General features: G+C 41.6%; 3 non-coding genes across 3 annotated transcripts; all 3 read left to right on the forward strand.

The window, feature by feature from the left end:
* Positions 1–274: 274 nt before the first annotated feature.
* On the forward strand, positions 275–393 carry LOC135591707 (5S ribosomal RNA). The gene has a single exon (XR_010478593.1). It is a non-coding gene; the product is annotated as a 5S ribosomal RNA (ribosomal RNA).
* Positions 394–743: 350 nt separating this feature from the next.
* LOC135593846 (5S ribosomal RNA) lies at positions 744–862 on the forward strand. Its single transcript, XR_010479850.1, has one exon. It is a non-coding gene; the product is annotated as a 5S ribosomal RNA (ribosomal RNA).
* Positions 863–1,212: 350 nt separating this feature from the next.
* On the forward strand, positions 1,213–1,331 carry LOC135592190 (5S ribosomal RNA). Its single transcript, XR_010478947.1, has one exon. It is a non-coding gene; the product is annotated as a 5S ribosomal RNA (ribosomal RNA).
* Positions 1,332–14,297: the final 12,966 nt, after the last annotated feature.

Here is a 14,297-nt window from a genome sequence, read left to right on the forward strand (position 1 = left end):
CTGTTAAGTAGTCAGTATCGTGGGGCTCGGAGAGAGCTTTCCGGATTGGGGTCGCAATAGCGATGTCGAGATCGTTCTAGAAAGTACCGATGGTTTCGGCGTGCGCTTGCCGCGACCGATACGCAGTCGTTGGGCTAGGGCTCAGAGAGAGCTTGCAATAGGGATTTCGTGATCGTTCGAGAAAGCATCGAGGGTTTCGTAATGGGCAAGAGTCTCCGGACGTTGATGCGCCAGCCGCGATGTGCACATAGGCGAGGGACAAAGCAAGTGAAACGGGTGCGATCGAACCAGCACTTAAGCTCCGGATCCCATTAGAACTCCGAAGTTAAGCGTGCTTGGGCGAGAGTAGTACTAGGATGGGTGAACCCCTGGAAAGTCCTCGTGTCGCACTCCTTTTTGCGTCCCGAGATACGAAACATCTCCTGTAGGCCTCCGAGACGATTGTTTTGGGGCTCAGAATTTGCCGTGATCGCTAAGTAGTCAGTATCGTGGGGCTCGGAGAGAGCTTTCCGGAATGGGGTCGCAATAGCGATTCCGAGATCGTTCGAGAAAGTGCCGATGGTTTCGGCGCGAGCTTGCCGTGACCGATACGCTGTCGATGGGCTAGGGCTCGGAGAGAGCTTGCAATAGGGATTTCGTGATCGTTCGAGAAAGCGCCGACGATTTCGTGACGGGCAAGAGGCTCCGGACGTTGATGCGCCGGCCACGACGTGTAGATAGGCGAGGGACGAAGCACCCGAAACCGGTACGATCATACCAGCACTAAAGCACCGGATCCCATCAGAACTCCGAAGTTAAGCGTGCTTGGGCGAGAGTAGTACTAAGATGGGTGACCCCTTGGGAAGTCCTCGTGTTGCACTCCTTTTTGCTTCCCGAGATGCGAAACATCTCCCGTAGACCTCAGAGACGATTGTTTTGGGGCACGAAATTTGCCGTGACCACTACGCAGTCAGTATCATGGGGCTCGGAGAGAGCTTTCCGGATTGGGGTCGCAATAGCGATTCCGAGATCGTTCGAGAAAGTGCCGATGGTTTCGGCGCGAGCTTGCCGTGACCGAGACGCAGTCGATGGGCTAGGGCTCGGAGAGAGCTTGCAATAGGGATTTCATGATCGTTCGAGAAAGCGCCGACGGTTTCGTGACGGGCAAGAGTCTCCGGACGTTGATACGCCGGCCACGACGTGCACATAGGCGAGGGACGAAGCACCCGAAACCGGTGCCATCATACTGGCACTAAAGCACCGGATCCCATCAGAACTCCGAAGTTAAGCGTGCTTGGGAGAGAGTAGTACTTAGATGGGTGACCCCTTGGGAAGTCCTCGTGTTGCACTCCTTTTTGCTCCCGGAGATGCGAAACATCTCCTGTAGACCTACGAGACGATTGTTTTCGGGTACAGAATTTGCCGTGACCGCTAAGTAGTCAGTATCGTAGGACTCGGAGAGAGCTTTCCGGATTGGGGTCGCAATAGTGATTCCGAGATCGTTCTAGAAAGTGTCGATGGTTTCGGCGTGCGCTTGCCGCGACCGATACACAGTCGTTGGGCTAGGGCTCGGAGAGAGCTTGCAATAGGGATTTCGTGATCGTTCGAGAAAGCATCGAAGGTTTCGTGACGGGCAAGAGTCTCTGGATGTTGATGCGCCAGCCGCGATGTGCATATAGGCGAGGGATGAAGCAAGTGAAACGGGTGCGATCATACCTGCACTTAAGCTCCGGATCCCATCAGAACTCCGAAGTTAAGTGTGCTTGGGTGAGAGTAGTACTAGGATGGGTGATGTAATATCCCTCACTTTTGAAAATTATTAATAAGAAATTATATGTAAATTTGAGGACCTATATGTAAATATAAAAATTTCAAGGACTAAACTGCGAAGTTGCAAAATGAAAAGAAAATAAAGAAAACCGAAAATTTCGGTTTTATCCCACCGCCTCCCACGCACTCTCTCTGTTTCTTAACAGAGAGGAGCGGTGGGGCGTGAGGAGGGAAGAAAAGAAGAAGAGGGAAAAGAAGAGAGGAGGAAGAAGAGAGGAAGAAGAGGGAGAAGAGAAGAAGAAGAAGAAGAAGAAGAGGAGGTGGCTGCAGCGAGGAGCTGTGGGGCGTGGGGAGAAGAAGAGAGGAAGAAGAGGGAGAAGGGAAGAAGAAGAAGAAGAAGAAGAGAGGAGGATAGCTGTGGCAAGGCTGCAGCGAGAAGGTGTGTGGCGTTGGGGAGGAAAAGGGAAGAGGAGAAGAAGAGAAGGAGAAGAAGAGGAAAAAGAGAGGGAAGAGGGAGAGGAGTGAGAGGTGGCAGCAGCTAGGGCTGCAACACCTCTGTTTCCTGCAGGTGGAAACAGAGGAGAGGTGTGGGGCGTTCGAAGAGGAGAAGAAGAAGAAGAGGAAGAGAAGAGGAAGAGGAAGCAGGAGAAGAGGTTGTGATACCTCTGTTTCCTGCAGAGGAAACAGAGGAGAGGTTGTGTGTGACGCCGGGTAGGAGGAGGGAAGAAGAAGAGGAGAAGAAGAAGAGAAGGGAAAGGAGGAGCTGCGACGGTAGAATCTGCAGCTGGAAGAGAAGGAGAGGAAGAGATGGTGAGGAAGAAGAGAGGAAGTAGAAGCGGGTGAAGAGGCGGCACCTCTGTTTCCTGCAGGAGGAAACAGAGGAAAGGAGGTGCTGTTCGTCGGGGAGAAGAAGGGGAGGAAGGAGAAGAAGAGAAGAAGAAGAAAGGAAGGAGAAGGAAGAGGAGAAGGGAAAGAAGTAGCTGCGGCTGCGGCTGTGGCAGCTGCAGCTATGGCAGGGAAAGAGGAAGAGAAAGGAAGAAGGGAAGGAGAGGAAGAAGAGAAGGGAAAGAAGGGGCTGCGGCTGCGGCGATGGCAGCTGCAGTTGGAAGAGAAGGAGAGGAAGATGAGCAAGGGAGGAAGAAGAGGCTGTGGCCGTGGCTGAGGCTGCGACTGCAGCAGTGCAGCTGGGAAAGAAGAGAAGGAAAGGAAGAAGAAGAGAAAGGAAAAGGGAAGAAGAGAGGAAGAGGAGAAAGGGAGGCAGCTGTGGCAGTGGCAACTGCAGCTGGAAGAGAAGGAGAGGAAACAGAGCAGGGGAGGAAGAAGAGGCTGTGGTTATGGTGGCTGCGGCCATGGCTGCGACTGCGACTACGGCAGTAGCAGCTGGGAAAGAAAAGAAAGGTAGTGCGGTGGAAGGGGATGCGATTGTGACAGCGGCAGCGACAGCGGCTGTGGCAGCTGCGTTTGAAAAAAAAAAAGAAAACGAAAGAATGAGAGTAAGAGAGAGCAGGTGACTATGCCTCTATGTTCTGCATGAGCTGCAGTTGTGGAGGAAAAGTAGAAGGATTTGGGCTGACACCTTCTTTGGATCTTCGGATCAAAATATTTGAAAGGCAAGTTTCCCAATCGTTTCTCCTGTTATTGTTCTAATCTTTCCTATTGCAAGTTTCCCGATCGTTTGTCTTGTAATTGTTCTAATCTTTCCTATTGCAAGTATCCTGATCTTTCCTCACTACAATTTTATCTCTACATTTGCTTTGAATATGAGGAACTTTGAATTGTTCTAGCCTTTCATTTGATATATCTCCTGTTTAGATGTAACGATTCGAATCTATGCAACTTCCAAGAATCTGACCTTTCTACCTTGTTATGGTTATAACTTCATGTATTGACATCTGATTTGGACAAAACTTATTTGATCAGAATATAGACTCATAATCCTTTGTTTTGATAGCTTATTTTAAGAATTCGGAGTAAGTTTGCCTGTCCAAACTTCTGTTTCAAATGAGCCTACAAATTCTGCAAAACAGGGATCGTAGTTTCTGACCTTTCGATACTGAACTGCTTATAAGTCCCTGTTGCAAATGTTGATTTATTCAAAGCTTATTTCATTGGAAACTAGACTCATAGATCTTTCTTTTGATATATGGATTGAAAGATTTGGAATCCAAACACCTGCCCAGTTATCTGTTGAATCTGACATTATGAATTCTGCAAAACAGAGATTTTGTTCTATGACCCTTGTTTACCAAATTATTTGTAACTCTCTCTATTGGACAGTTCAATTCATATGAAGCCTGTCTTATCTGAAAGTATAATCCAATGATATATTTCTGAGTAAATTGGAGCACGATTGATAGTTTGAATCATTTGTTCAATGTGCCCCTTGTATTTTGCCAGAAATCGAGCTTTGGTCGATTTCTCATATTCTGGTTTCATTCCTTTGGAAATTGATATCTTTTAGCTTTCTTATTCAATTGAGCTTCATATTATTGTTTTGAATTCTTGTATGCTCTTGTCCTTAAAATTATTGCATTCTTGAAAACTGTTATGTAACGTTTATGCTATATCGTATTGACTCATATAGGCACATGTATATCCCATTGTTCTGCATTTACTTTCGATATGTGTCTATTCCAGTTTCATTCTTTGGATATTAAATTCATCTAACATTCTTATTTGAATTGAGCTATATATGATTGCTTGGAATCCGTGTGTACTCTTGCTTTCATTTCCTTTCAAATCTGATAACATTTGTGAAAGATTATTGCTTGCTTCGTATTGACTCGTAAAGGCACATGTACGTTTTGTTGTTCCGCGTGTGCTTCCGATATGTGCTATTTATTGTTCATACTGCCCTTTGTACTCTGGTGTTTGTGGGATTGTCTGGACCTTTTCCAGAAATGGTAAAAGGTATGTGTTTAGAGCCTGTGATGCTCTGCCGGCCCCCTCTGGCTTCACCTAGACGTGGGTGGATGGAGCTCCCAGACGTGGGAGACTTCTGTCTGGTGGTCATTCAGAAATGGATGAATCACATTCTGTTCGAGATCCCACTACACCTTCTGTATGTTTGATATGATATCCAGAGCTTTGGTTATGTGTTTCGGTACATGCTTTGGATAAGAATGATATGATTGCAACGTCAAAGACGACGTTTGAGCTTCTGTACGGTATTTGTTTTTGATATGCTCTGAAAAGTTTCATTCACTGTTGATATGCTTCGAAATGTTCCATATGTCGTTGATATGCTCCGGAACATTTCATACACCATTGATAAGCTCCGATATGTTTCATTTGTTATTGATATGCTTCGAAATGTACTATTTGCCATTGATATGCTCCGGAACATCTCGTACGCTATTGATATGCTCCATCCAATTACTCTGTGCTCCATTAGTTATGAATCAAATATGTTTTGAATGACATGATACATATGATTTTGTATCTAATGAGATGGTATCCTTGAGAATTCTTGTATTCTGCCTTGCATTATGATACCTTACTTGTTTGAAACTATTCCTTTTGTTCTGAATATGCTTTGTCACTTGCTGAGCTGTTTTTAGCTCACTCCGTTGTTATATAAATCTTTCAGGTCAGCTTGTCACCCTTTGAGATGTTTGATTTGGGCTGAGGCAGTGGATAGCTATACAGAATTATGGGCAAGTCTTGTTGGTTGTTATATTATTGTTGTATAAGCATATTTTGTATGTAAGGAAATGTTGTTGATGAATCGAAATGGATATACTGTGTAAAAGTGTTAGAAGATCTCCCTTATTTGGAATTTCGGAATGTTAAGTCTAATTTATGATGATATAATCTTGTGGTGAATAGTTGGAGTTCTGATTGTATAATTTATTTAGCTTGTGGATTTATAAATGTTGTTCATGTTTGTCAAGTTGGCTTGGGTTGCCTTAAATGTGAATTATCGAGTGATGTGATATATGATTATAAACTGCACAGGTTTTATAGATGTGAATTTGATAGAATGTTTTTCAGTATCTTCAAATGTTAGTTTGGATCCTAGATTGGTTTGTGATGAAAAATAACTTTAATATCATCGATATTATTTGAGGGGCGTGACAGAGGTGGTATCAGAGCATTGTTTGAGGATCACTGGAATATTTGATATGTTGACGTGCAAAATATATTGAGGTCTAGTGAACTATAGTGATTGGAGAAAATTTTCTTTGATGCATTTTAGGAATCTAGGATGATGAGGACATTTGGGTCCTCCTATTTCATTTGTTTCTGATTAATTAAGGGGGATGAAAAGGTTGATCGAAGATATTGAATCAGAGTGGCGCAGCAGAAGCATGGTGCACCTAATCTATTGGTGGTTGAAAAATGGATGATACAAACGGAGAAGATATTTGATATACATAATTGTTCTGATGATCAAAAGATTTCTTTTGCTACCTTATATTGGAAGTAGAGACTGATCATTAATGGCAACAATGAAAAAAATTTTGGAGATCAGTGGCAAGAATGATAAGGACAAGTTTACCAATAAAAATATGATTGGAAATGAATCAGAAAGTGATAAAAAGAGGGTAAAGACATTTGGATTTGAAAAGGGAAGTCACCGCAAAAGACTCAATCATGTGTGAATTGCAAGTTAAATTATGAAATAAGTTTGTGTTTGTGGGCGATTAGAGTCTATTTTGCTTGTGGAAAGTTAGATCATAAAATAGAAGACTGCCCCTTGAACAAGAAAAAAGAGTCACTGCCTCATAAACCATCAGCCCATGTCAGAGTGTATGCTATCACTGAATATGATTCTAAAACTTCTGAATTAGTGATTGAAGGTATTATGCATGTTTATGAAAGAATGCAAATATTTGTTTGACCATGAGTCCCATCTACGATTTGATTCGTAATATTTTGCTTATCACATGGGTATTCAACCTAGACCACTACATTATGTGCTATATGTAAATACGATCATGGGAGATTCTTTGATAACGAACTTGAATCTGGTCCTCTTGTCTGATTTTTATTGGAGAACTTGAACTTTTGCCAATTTCGTTCTTCTAGAGATTTGGAGTTATGATATTAAACTTGGTATGGATTGGCTATCTTCCTATCATACCAGTATGGATTGGTATATAACAAATGATCACTTTTTGCATATTTGACCAGCGGATCTTTTATTTTGAGAGTATTGGACATGATTTATTTCCTTGCCTAATGTATCCCAGGATGACTTGCTTAGATTACCTCCAAACGTGAATTTGTTTTTGATTTGGTCCTTGGGATAATCTCAATATCTAAGCCTCTCTAGAGAATGACATCATTTGAGTGAGTGGAATTAGAAAAGCAACTACAAGGACTATTAAAAAAGGATTTTATTTGGCTTAATATTTCATCATGGGGTGCTCCGGTGTTAGTTAAAAAGATGGAGGGAATATTGAGACTTTGTATTGATTATGGACAGTTGAATCAGGTGATCATAAGAAACGAGTATTTTATGAAGTAACGACTTACTTGATTAACTGCAGGGTGCGCGATGTTAGGATCGAGAGCACTAAGAGGGGGGGGGGGGGGGGGTGAATTAGTGCAGCGGATAAATTTCAGCGATTAAAAACGAAAGCTGCGTTCGTTTGATAACAACTATTTTGATACAAAAGCCGATTCTAAGAATACTTATGATTAAGTGCAGTTTATGTCTAAACACAGTTTGCGTCTAAGCGCAGTTTACGCAGTTTGCGTCTAAATGCAGTTTGCGTCTAAATGCAGATTGCGTCTAAGCGCAGTTTGCGTCTAAGCGCAGTTTGCGTCTAAGATCAGATTGCGTCTAAGCGTAGTGCAGTTTGCGTCTAAACGAAGTTTTACGTCTAAACACAGTTTTACGTCTAAACGTAGTTTGCGTCTAAACGCAGTTTGCGTCTAAACGCAGTTTTACGTCTAAACGTAGTTTTACGTCTAAACGCAGTTTGCGTCTAAACGCAGTTTTACGTCTAAATGTAGTTTTACGTTTAAAAGTAGTTTACGTCTAAAACACAGTTTTAAAGGGATCTGAACTTAAAAACTTCGTTCGTAAAAGCGCAGAAGACAGTTTTGCAGAATCAAAACGTAAACGTAAACTATAACGTATGAAAACACCAATTTACGTCTGAATGCAGATTCGGAAAGATCAGCACTTAGAAACTTGTTCGTAAAGGCGCATAGAGCAGTAGCTATGTAGGAGGTTTGTAGTAATGATAAAGTGCTCAAAATAAACGCAAACCAGAGATTTAGAGTGGTTCGGTCAGTCTTGACCTACTCCACTTTTGGCTTCCTCCACCGACGAGGTCACCGACGTCAACTAGAGGCCTTCCTTCAATAGGCGAAGGCCAACTACCCTTTTACAGATTCACTCCTTTTGATGGGCTCAGGAGACAACCCTTACAGGACCTTTCTCTCCTCTCTTTACAACTCAAGACTTGAAGAACAGAAAGAGGAGAACTTTAGGATTTTTCATAAATTTGAGCTCTTAGAATCACAGAAAAGATCAAGAATTCGGTGTAGGTCTGTATCTTTTCAGTGCTGAATGGGTGGGGTATTTATAGGCCCCAACCCAATTCAAATTTAGAGCTCAAAACGATCAAATCCCAGAATTCCGGGATCAGGCGGTTGCACCTCCTGACTAGAGAGGTTGCACCGCCTGGCAGAGCTCGAAGACTGAGCCCAGGCGGTGCCACCTCTTGACTGAGGCGGTTGCACCTCTCTGCCAGAGCTCGAAGACCGAGCTCAGGCGCTGCCACCTCTCTGTCAGGGAGGTTGCACCGCCCAGTCTAGCTCGAAGACTGAGCTCAGGCGGTGCCACCTCTCTGTCAGGGAGGTTGCACCGCCCAGTCTAGCTCGAAGATTGAGCTCAAGCGGTGCCACCTCTCTGTCAGGGAGGTTGCACCGCCCAGTCTTGCTGGGAGGCTTAGCCCAGGCGGTGCCACCTCCTGGCCTAGGCGGTTGCACCTCCTGGTGCAAGCAGGGTCCGAATGGTTAGCTCCATTCGGCCCAATTTCAGTCTTTCAGGGGCCCAATTGCCCCAAGATTAAGCTAATGGGATCACCTCCCATTTTCCAACTTAATCAACGTGCTAACTACAATTAGATCTAAGACAATTTCTGCAGCTTTGCTTCGGTGCGTCAATCGCTTCTTCCGGCGAGTTTCCGGCGAACTTCCGTCGATCATCCGATGAACCCTCGGTGATGCTCCTGCGGACTTCCGGCAAACTCCTGGACTTTGCGACGATCCACTTGGCGAGTTCCGACGAGCTTCGCTTGGCAAGCTTCTGGACTTCTCGGATCGGTTCTCGCAGAACCTCCGACGACCGTCCGAACTTCCATCAAACTCTCGAACTCCCAACGTGATCATGAACTTGACTCCGGCGCAACTCCTGCTGCTTGTCTAACTTTCATCATAGTTAATCCTGCACACTTATCTCAACACATAGATTAGACAACAAATGACAATTGACTTCATCATCAAAATCCGAGATTCAATAATCTCTCCCTTTTTGATGATGACAATCAATTGATAATGGAGTTATCCTTAACTCCCCCTGTCTATATGCCATAGTTGAGATAAGTCAACCTTGAATTAAAGACCTAAGAATTCAAGTGACGTATTGATAAGTTAGATCAGTTAAACTTATCAATACTCCCATCATGATACTCATCATGATGTATCTCTTTAAAGATGATGTCAAGGCTTGACATACATCATCAAGTTTGTATGATTGTGTTTGTAACTATTCATCATGTAGTTTGAACATTATCATATAAAGCTGTGAAGCACTATTACATGATGCACACATTTGAAATATTCTAGCAAGTTTTGTATTTTCTTCACATGATAAGATATCAACTCAGGGCATAATGCAAACTTTAGCACATGTTCATATATCTCTTGGTGATGCAAGGATGGCATAATCATAGCAGTGTTTATAGCATCACTCATAGTATTTCTAATCATGGCAGTGTTTATCAATTCATATATCTCCCCCTTTGTCATCAACAAAAAACATAGTAATTATTATGCTAGGAAAATAATAATAGCAAGCTTATAGAGGAATTTTACATAGATTGCTTTAAATACTTCTTCCCCTTTTTGTTATAATCAATTGTCTATGTAAAGATTTTGCAGGATGGAATACATACACATGAATCACTTCATCAAATCTTTTTCAGAAACTTATTTCTCATGAAGGTGTACGAGAAAATCTGTTTTATAGCATTCGAATAAATAAGACGCATTCGGACAAGATTTTGTTGCAGATTTTCACATATAATCATAGAAACATGGCAATCAACAAGATTTTCACGCATTCGGACTATATTTGATCATTCAATATAGTCCGAAAAATAATTTTAACAAATTTATCTATTCGGACACATCAACATTCCTAATTCTCTTCGAATGAAATCAAAGCACAAGGTTTCCAAAACTTTTAGTTTCAAAGCACAACATTCTTAATTTGGACACATCACATACCAAACAGTAATGATACCATAAAAATCTGAGATAACCACAAGGCGCAAGATAGATGTTTACAGCCAGCACATCAGAAGTGAGTAACATAAGAAGTTTACAACAACAACAGGTGTTCAACAAGTTTATTGATGAGGTGGAAAATTAAAGTGCCTAAACAAGGAGTCAATTTGACTATGAATTTGCTGCAGCTCAGATAGGATTTGATCTTGTCATTGTTCAATCCGTTCTTGTCTCTGTTCGAATCGATCCATTCGAATCCCAATTTCTTCGATGGATGTATGAGTTTGCTCAACTGGATGTGTTTCCTCAAAGGGAAGGGTCGGAGGAGATTGGGTACCCCTAAATACTGGTGTTTCCGGTTCTGGTTCAGGTTGAGGGTGATCAGTCCTTCTAGGGATTCTAACCCAGTTACCGTCGGTGAAGTAGATTTTCGTTTATTATGCTGAATCTATTTACTTTCATTACTTCTTCTTCTGGTGGTATTAGAATGTCGTAAGCTTTCATTATTCTTGTGATTATACCACCATATGGGAGCATCATATCTTTCTTAGATAATTCTAACATGTTTTGTTGGATAAGATAACCAAGACAGATGTCATGTCCCTTCATGATTAAGTACATAGTTCCTAATTCTAATTGACTTACTTCATCATGATGGTATTGTTTAGGAAGAATTATACTAGTCATGATATGATGAAGTATCTTAGTGTTCAAAGGCAGTAGATGTTCACAACTTTTAGGAACCAATGCTATGTTAGGATTGGCAAAGATTGTTCCTAAGGCTTCAACATAGGATGTTCCAATACTTTCATCATCCCATGATCCTCTAAAGTAAAGTCCTATGCTTTTTATGAGAATGCCTATCATATCACAAATGAACCTATTAGTGATTGAGATGTGTTGTCCTAAAAGATAGGTGGACATCCTTTCTTCATCATCTATTTGTATGTTATTGTAAAATAATCTAACTAGCCTAGGATAGATGGGTTCGTTAATCTGCAAGATTGGAAGTAGATCTAGGTTTGCAAACCATTGGATAGTCTCTAAATCTCTTAGTTCATTTAGATCTACGTATTTTCCCTTATTGATACTTCTAAGTTCGAAAGAGGCAAATTTTTCAGCATGGTTTTTTGAATCGAAAAGGGTGAAATCAAACTCTTCTACTAATCTCCTCTTTCCCTTGTCCCTTGAGGATCTTCTAGATCCCATAACTACTGCTGTTTAGAGGGATGATGATGAGCAAGAGTAAATGAAGAACAAAACAGAATTTAAGGGCTTCTTAGAGAGTACCTTTGTGAAATTTTCAAGAGAAGGAAGGATTCTTGATGTTTTGCTCCGAAATGGGAGGTATTTGGAAAGCTTAGAGGAGTGAAATGAGAATGGAGGAGACTTGGAAGAGTAGAGGAGGAAATGGGAGTGAGTTGGGGTCGGTTCCACTGCCGGCCCTAGTGTGGGTTTAAAAAGGCAGAGTTGCGGGCGGTTGCACCTCTGGCTGGAGCGGTGCAACCGCTGGCAACCCGTGGTAGCTGGAGGTGCCACCGCTAGCTGCAGAGGTGCCACCGCCTGCAGCCAGTGAGCACCTAATATGATTTGATCAGGGAGCCTTTGCCTTGAGGAGAGTTTTTCATTTCAGAGCAATTAACGTTTCTTACGTGATTTCGTATGAGTTTTTATTTAAGGAAGAAGCTCTTTTATGATCAAGATAGATCGTTTAACGTGCGTATGTCGCACGTATGTTGATAGTTTGTTTGGTATCCCTTTTAAGATCATGACATATTTAGTTTCTTCATGATACAAGAATTAATTCGTAGATGATAGAGTTGACGGGTTCGAAGATCAAGGGGATATGTGAATTTGGGAATCATATGTTTCTAATAAGGTTGTATCCAAATCGCATTTGTGATTTTATAACTTCCACTTGTTACTTAAGCGTTGCGAGTTCCTTTTTGACTCTTGGTTTATGACTATCGAGAATCAAGGAGCAGAATATTATTTCTTGCTCCAACCTAAAATTTTAATGTATTTATAGGAAGGGATGATTTTTAGGTACCCATTTGCTTTTGGGTGCCTCACAAATAGATCTACACTTCTTATCATGTTGCATAGAATTTGTCATGGTTCCTTTAGGAACCCAAATCAATTTGTTTGGACTAATTTTCTTGAATGGACAATAATGTGTCTTGTGTCCAATTTTGCAACAAAAGTTGCATTTTGCTTGGTGTTGAACATGTAAGATGGAGCCTTTTATAAAAGTGGTTGGATTTGGGTGAGGACTTCTCACAAATCCAATTCCACTTCTTTTTAGAACGTGACCCTTGTTTGCAAGGATCATGTTCAATGACTTGCTACCAACCTCGAATTTCTTCAAGGTGTCCTTGAGTAGCAGGTTTTCTTTTTGGAAAGTTTCTAAATCATGAAATTTGATACATGAATTTAAACTATCATGATGTTCAACTTTTAACTTGTCAAACTCACAAGTAAGACTATCATGCACCTTTTTCAGCAATTTGTATTTTCTACTGATACTCTTGCATTCATCAAATAAGTCATTGAAAGCATTTAATAATTCATCGAAAGATAAATCAGCATTTAATGAATTCGTTACCTCCTCTCCGATGGCCATTAAGGCGTAATGAGCAACTTGCTCGGTGTTGGACTCCTCTTCCTCAGATGCGCTCGAATCATCCCATGTTGCTTTGAGCGCCTTCTTCTTTGTTGTTCTCTTTTTGGCTTGGGGACAATCACTCTTGTAGTGTCCCGGCTTTTTGCACTCATAGCAAATAACTTGATCCTTCTTGGGTTCAAGTTTATTTTTAGTATCATTCTTAAACTTGTTTCTTTTAATGAATTTTTTAAATTTTCTTGTTAGAAGTGTCAAGTCATCGTCACAGTCCTCATCACTTGAGTTTTCTCTCAAGTGATCTTCCAAAGTTCTAAGTGCCATATCCTTCCTGTTCTTTGGAAGGATGTCTTCTTGCTCTTCATGAGCTTTGCAAGTCATCTCGTAGGTCATTAATGACCCAATTAGTTCTTCAAGAGGGAAGTTGTTTAAATCTTTTGCCTCTTGAAGAGCAGTGACTTTATGATCCCAACTCTTAGGAAGGGATCTTAGTATCTTATTTACGAGCTCAAATCCGAAAAACTTTTTCCGAGTCCTTTTAGACCGTTGACAACATCCGTGAAGCGGGTAAACATGTCGCCAATAGTCTCACTCGGTTTCATCCGAAAAAGTTCAAAAGAGTGTAACAAAAGATTGATTTTTGACTCTTTCACTCTGCTTGTGCCTTCATGAGTCACTTCGAGTGTGTGCCAAATATCAAATGCAGTTTCACAAATCGAAACACGATTAAATTCATTTTTGTCAAGTGCGCAAAATAAGGCATTCATAGCCTTTGCATTAAGAGCGAAAGCCTTCTTTTCCGAATCGTTCCAATTGATCATTGGAAGAGAAGACTTTGAAAAACCATTCTCAACAATATTCCAGAGTTCTACGTCCATAGAAATAAGGAAGATCCTCATTCGGGTCTTCCAATAGGTGTAGTCCGTCCCATTAAACATGGGTGGACGTGTAATGGAATGGCCCTCTTGGTTTCCGGCGTAAGCCATCTCTCTTGGATTTTAATCCGTTTGAGAGTTAACCGGGCTCTGATACCAATTGTTAGGATCGAGAGCACTAAGAGGGGGGGGGGGGGTGAATTAGTGCAGCGGATAAATTTCAGCGATTAAAAACGAAAGCTGCATTCGTTTGATAAAAACTATTTTGATACAAAAGCCGATTCTAAGAATACTTATGATTAAGTGCAGTTTATGTCTAAACACAGTTTGCGTCTAAGCGTAGTTTACGCAGTTTGCGTCTAAATGCAGTTTGCGTCTAAATGCAGATTGCGTCTAAGCGCAGTTTGCGTCTAAGCGCAGTTTGCGTCTAAGATCAGATTGCGTCTAAGCGCAGTGCAGTTTGCGTCTAAACGCAGTTTTACGTCTAAACACAGTTTTACGTCTAAACGTAGTTTTACGTCTAAACGCAGTTTGCGTCTAAACGCAGTTTTATGTCTAAACGTAGTTTTACGTCTAAGCGCAGT

The sequence above is a fragment of the Musa acuminata genome, chromosome BXJ1-1, assembly GCF_036884655.1.
Source record: "Musa acuminata AAA Group cultivar baxijiao chromosome BXJ1-1, Cavendish_Baxijiao_AAA, whole genome shotgun sequence".
In the NCBI taxonomy this organism is placed as follows: Eukaryota; Viridiplantae; Streptophyta; class Magnoliopsida; order Zingiberales; family Musaceae; genus Musa; species Musa acuminata.